The sequence below is a fragment of the Leptosomus discolor genome, chromosome 10 (genome assembly GCF_034619465.1).
Source record: "Leptosomus discolor isolate bLepDis1 chromosome 10, bLepDis1.hap2, whole genome shotgun sequence".
In the NCBI taxonomy this organism is placed as follows: Eukaryota; Metazoa; Chordata; class Aves; order Leptosomiformes; family Leptosomidae; genus Leptosomus; species Leptosomus discolor.
Window position 1 is genome coordinate 20,047,282 of NC_141400.1, and position 6,031 is coordinate 20,053,312.

A 6,031-nucleotide genomic window follows, 5' to 3' on the forward strand; every position below is an offset into this window, starting at 1 on the left:
GGCGGCGGCGTGCGGGCAGGGAGCGACACCGGGCGCGAGGCACCCGCCGGGCGGCACAACGGAACAATAACAGCACCGCGCCTGCGCCCGCCCCGAGCCGCCCCGGTCCGTAGCCAATCCACGCGCGCTGCGGAGGCCCCACACCCAATGGTTGACGAGGAAAGGAGGGGCCCGGCCTACCCCTGGCTGCCATAGGTTCTAAGTCCCGGCCAATAACGGAGGGCGGGGCGTCGCCATGGGAACGGCGGAGGGGCGCGGGGCGGGGCGGGGCGGGCCGCCGCTATCACTGCGGCGCGATGGCGGCCGTGCCCGGCGAGGCCGGGTCTTGTCGCTCCGCCACAGGGCTCCGGGGGACTCCGGTTCTAGGCCTGACGAGGCTCCGGGGGCTGACGGGCTTCCTTGGGGCTGACAAGGCTCGGGGAGGGCCCGACGGGGCTCCAGTGGGGCTGACAGGGCTCCGGTGGCTCTGACAGGGCAAGAGATTTGGAGGCGAATAGAGTAATTCAGCGCCAAAAATAAATGTATCGCCCAAAGGGCCGGCGGGAGAACAGGGAGTCGCGTGGGGGCCGACGGAGCTGAGGAACGAGGAAAGGTTTAACGTAAAATAGTGGAAGCGGTTGCCCACAGAAAACGCTGTCTGGGGGAAACAAGGGGGGAAAAAAACAACCAAACAAAAAAAAAACCCAAAAAAACCCCCTAGAAAACGCTGTCTAGGGGAAAAAAAAAAAAGGGAAGGAGGAGCCGAGGGGAAGGTGAGGAGCGGTGGTGGGAGGCGGAGAGACCCCGCAAAGACGGGGTGACCCACGGGTGCGGGCAGAGGGGCCCGGCCCTGGAAGGCCGCCGCCAGGGAAAGGGGTCTGGGGGAGATTGAGGGGGGGGAGCTGTGCCGAAAGGTCCCGCGTTTTTCCCCCCGGGACGCTCAGCAGCGCCTGCGGGCGGTGAAGGCGGCGGTGAAACCCCCCACGGCCCCGCCGCCATCACCGCCCCGCGCGCAGCCGCAGTGGCAGCGGGCGGCGCGGCCCGGCCCGGCCCCTCCCGCCCGGCGCCGCTCTCCGGTGGCGGGGCCGCACAGAGGGCCCCTCCCCCCCCCCGTCACCGCCCCCATGCCCGGCCGCAGCCAGCCCAGCCCCCACCGTAAGGACCGAGCGCCGCTGCTCTGCCTGGCGGGGGGGGCGGCTCCTCCTCCCGGGGCCGGGACGCGGGACGTGCCTCCCCGCCGTCCGCCCCCGGTGGCTGGGCGGGACTGAGAAGGCGGGCTGGGCGGGACTGGGAGGGCGGGACGAGCGCTGGTGGTGCGGCACTGCTGGGTATCGTTCTCCGGGGCAGTGGCGTTCACCGGAGGGTGAGCTTTTAATTAATTCCTTTTGGGGTTTTGTGGGGTTTTTTGTTGTTGTTGGTTTGGTTTTTTATTTTATTTCCCCCGAGCTACAGAAGGATAAACTTTTCTGTGCATCAGATAAATCTTTTTCCCAGCTGCAGCCAGGTCTGGGTGCTGGGACATCCAGTGACAGGTGAAGCCCGAGTCATGTGTGGGTTTAGTGAAACGCCCGCACCGCCCAGTCCCAGCTTTGGAGCTGTGCAGCCGTTTCCAGAGGATTCATCTCGCTTTGGGGTTTTTTCATGGAGCTGTCGAGCTCACGGCGTGAGCTTCCAGAGAACACTAGTGAGGAAGCCCCCATCCACCGCTCTTTACAAAGAAAAGCAGAAATCTCCTATCTAGTGGCATCTTTTTTTTTCTGCTGTTAGAGACACCAGAATGTAAGCAGCGGAGTAGGTTCAGGCTGAGATGTTCTCATTGCTTGGTCCTTATGTGATACTATTGGGAGATGTTTATTGCAGGTAAATACATGCTTAGAATGGAGGGTGTTACTCTCAGAGTGCTGCTGTTGCATGCCTTCAGCGGCAACAGAGAAAGATTAAACTGCTTTAAGTTTAAGTTTATTAATTCCCCTTCACTGGGAATTAATAAACCTCCTAAGAACAGTTACCTTCGAGCTTTTGTACGGAAACAACAGACCTCTATTTGCCAGAAACTTGAAACAGGGTGATAAGGGGTTGCGACTTCATAGCTCTGCAAATGGGGAGCCAAGTGTCTGAAACAAGGTAAGTGGAGTAATACATACTGCTCGACCCGAGGTTACTCAAGCAAGCCTTTACACAGCCCGGGAGGAAAAAAGCTGGACTGCCCTGTGTGGTTTTGCCATCTGACATGTTTTCTTTCATGATGAGCTTCCCCGTGGGGAAAATGCATGCCAGGATTGCCCTGTCTGCAGACAGACAAGTCGTATGACTGCTCCTGACGGCGCTCCTCGCGTTGGGAAGGCATCATGAGAGGAAATCGTGGTTCGTACGAGGAGCTTTATAATTCTTTTCTTGGTTTTGACAGTGGCTCCCATCGCAGAAACTGGCTCAAAGACTTGCCATGAAGTGCCCTGGACCTCCAGAGAGCCTGAGACTTGCTGCCTTCCTGGAAAATGCCGTAGCCAGAGAGGCTAGGATTTGGAAAGCGCCAGTTTTCCAGAATCTCACCCTGAAGGTATCCTCCTGTGTCCTCTTTGGAAATGTCTCTGCAGAAATGCAGTGCTGGTCCTGCCGTCTAGCCCACCTGAGTGCAAAAGCCACCCCGCATGGACTAAGCCTAAGGAATGGAGGGGGAGGAGGGTCTGTATTTGTCCCATCTCACCTCTTATCCATGCCCTGGTAAACCGGGTGCTTTGCGTTTCGTTTTGACTCGAGTAGTTTGGGGGAAATGCGGTGGAGCAGGTAGGAGCAGACCATCGATGGTAAAGCCCTAAATACATCCCGTTAATAGTGCTGGACACCATCTTTGAGTCCCATCTGTTCGGGTGGGAGAAGAGGGAATCACTGGGGCTGCACAGAACCCAGCCCCGCTCCTGGCTGCTGTGGGTCTGGTGGTTGAGGAGGTGACACTGCTCCATGGCCTCTGCGCGATGGGAACCGCTCTGCTCCACTGCTGCTGTCACCTGCAGCAGGGCCGTGGGAGAACCCACAGAAGGGCCCTGCCAGCCTCGCCTCTTTTTTTGCAATAGTGTAGAAATGCTCTTTTTTACCAGGTATTTTTATTACCGAATAAAGCAAAATAGCAAAAGGGATCATGTGACGAGCACTATGAAGCGAAGGGGTGGTCAGTGTTGTCTGTTCCGCGCAGCTGCTCGGCCCTTTCCGTTCTCCTACAGTGATGTTGTGATACATGCCGTGGGTCATGTGTGGCATCGTGATGGCAGAGCAAATTCCTTCCTCTCCCCTGAAGGCAGCTTTAAATAAGAAAGAAAAAAAAAACACCAGAGCACATTTTGCCTTGAGCCTTGGGGGAGTCATAAACCTGGCTTCTGTGGTCCCCACGCTGAGCAAATTCAAGGGCTGTTAAAAAAGAACTCCTGAAGAGTAAATCAAAACCTGCTCCTGGCTCCAGTTCCTCTCTCCCTGTCGAGGCTGGCTGAACGAAACCCGTGCTCCACTGGAGGCTTCGGTTTTCTCAGGAGGGGGAAACAATGAGCACCCTCAGCACCTCGTTTGTGAGAGCTCAGTTCAGTGGTTCATAGTGCCTTGCAAGGGGAGGGCTGGGTGCTGCCCCATTCAGCACCCCAGTACAATCCAGTACCAGGCAGGCCCTTGTGAGCCCAGCCAGAGCCTGACAACACCAATGGGTGCTGGGAACTGCTCCGGAATGTGGCCTCGCCCTCACTCTGTAGACACAGCCAACAACTTTCTCCATTTCAAGCCTCCAGACATCTGCAATGTTAATGAGAGCATTTCGAATCAGTCGAGTCTTCCTTTGGAGATAGATTAACAAAATCATCAAAGCACTCACTGTATTTTTCTTCTAACTTTTCCTTCCCCTCAGGGCACAGATATCTCTCTCTCGTGTTACAAGAAAGCGGTTCTCTGGATTGCAGAAACAAGCACTCGGTTCCAGTTTCACCCTGAAACGTTTGCCTTGGCCACCAGCATCTTGAACCGGTTCTTGGCATCAGTAAAGGTAGAGAAGCTCTGTCAGCTTTTTCCTGGCTAGATTACCGATGGGGGATGTAAAGAGCACATAATCAGTTTATACACAAAGCAGGTGCTATGTTTGGCAGCAGATTTAGGGAGCACTCAGGGGATCTGCTGGGGAAGGCTTTAAGCAAAACTATCTGTGTGAACTCGAGGGTTTGGTGAGGTTCTGCTGATTTACAGTCCTCAGTAGAAGCATCTGTGTGAGTTGTACTCCAAATGCTGTGCTAAGTGCAAAGAGCTCCTTATCAGCTGGTCGTCTCTGCCAAACAGAAAACGTCCGCATTATCACTTTTAATATTTTAGTCTGGAAACCACTATTTTTAACCAAACCTTGGGGCCAACTTTTTTCTGCCATTAAAGCAACAGCAAAGTTGTGAGTCGAACTGAGCCCTGCAGCTCTCAATCCTACTTCGATCAATACCAGCGTTTGGCAAAAGCCTATTAATTAATTACTATCTCGGCTGAGAAGAGGAATAACATTGCATGGTAAATACTGCGGCATCGCATAGCCTAAAACTTGTGGGATACATGAATAGAAATTGACCAAGAGGATTTACTTTGTTTCACTTTGGACTTCCTTGATCTATTTCCAGCTACATGAATCTGTCTGCAGCTAAACCAATTCAGAAGCAACTGTAACTTAAAGGAAGGTTTGAAACTTGTGCATCTGTCGTAGAATGATAATTATTTCCCCTGAGACTGTTATCTTCTTTACTCAGTGTTTTCTTCTTCTCCCTTCAGGCCCAATTAAAGTATCTGCAGTGCATAGCAATTTCCTGCCTTGTCCTTGCAGCAAAAACCAACGAAGAAGACGAGGTCTGTATGTTTAAACACCCGAAACTCCTCTCTTGTGTTGAAGTTGTTCATGTTTCCAGGTCTTTTCAACAACTGGGGCACAATGAGAAGCGTTGTTTACGTCGTCCTTAAGGGCTGACAGTAACATTTTCAGTCCTGTTTCATCACTGCTTGGCAGAATGGTGACCTTTACGGATGAAGAGCTTGTGTTTGCTTATGTAATGGGCGTGTTTCCCACCTCCTGCCCTTAAACCTCTCTCCTCTCCTCAGAATCCGCAGCTCGCAGTGAAGCTTAGTCTGGGTGTCCTTACAGCTTCATGCCACAGCACCGAGTGCTGTGATTCTGTGGTTAGAGGTCCTGGGAGGGTAAGGTGGGCGAGCCAGAGCAGAGGTTCTTCAGAGGAAGCTTAAAATAGATGAGTTGCCTTGGAGTTGAAACTGGTTTCTGAACCTCGTGAGGAAATGACTCAGGCCTGCACCCCAAGGTAAGCACAGAGAATCAGCAGCTACCCGTGTCAGCGTGAGCTCGCTCAGGGTAACCTCTCACGGCAGAAGCGCCCCGAGAGACTTCTCCAGGCATTCACAAGCACCAGCCAACAGCACTTCAGATCCCATTTCTCCTCTTCCCTTCATTCTGCTGAACGAACTGCCTAGGTTGAGTCAACCCAGGAGCTGGAGTCAGGCCTGCATGTCTCCTCTGCTGCAGCGAAATGCCCTCCGTAGCATGGCTTAGGGTGCGTCACGCTGGGGTTCTTCTGCTTCCCCGCTCAGCTAAAAAGGAGAAGCTGAGTCAGTGACCGCGGGGAACACGACAACCACAGAAGGCCCCGTCAGCCGGGCTGACAGGAAGCCTCCTCCTCGTCAGAGCAGCAAAACTAATGAGACTGGTGGCAGGGAAGGTCATTGCCAATAGATCCAGCATTCAGGAGGTTCACAGGGACCCCGGAGGCGAACGGCATCATTCCTGCCGTGGGCTGGGTTTGGGGCCAGCTGCCCAGCGGCCAGCACGGGCCAGCGTTCGTTGAGGATGGGAGTGACCTAGGAAAGGGGCTCCTGAACGAGCATCCTGCTCGGCACGCTGGGATGTACCAACTTGTCAGAGCCCTTCGCAGGACAGAGAAACACACACAGCACCCTGTAGGACGTTGGCTTCTTTATTTCTTTATTTTTTTATTTTTTAATTTTTTTTTAACAGGTAATACCATCGGTGAAGATGCTC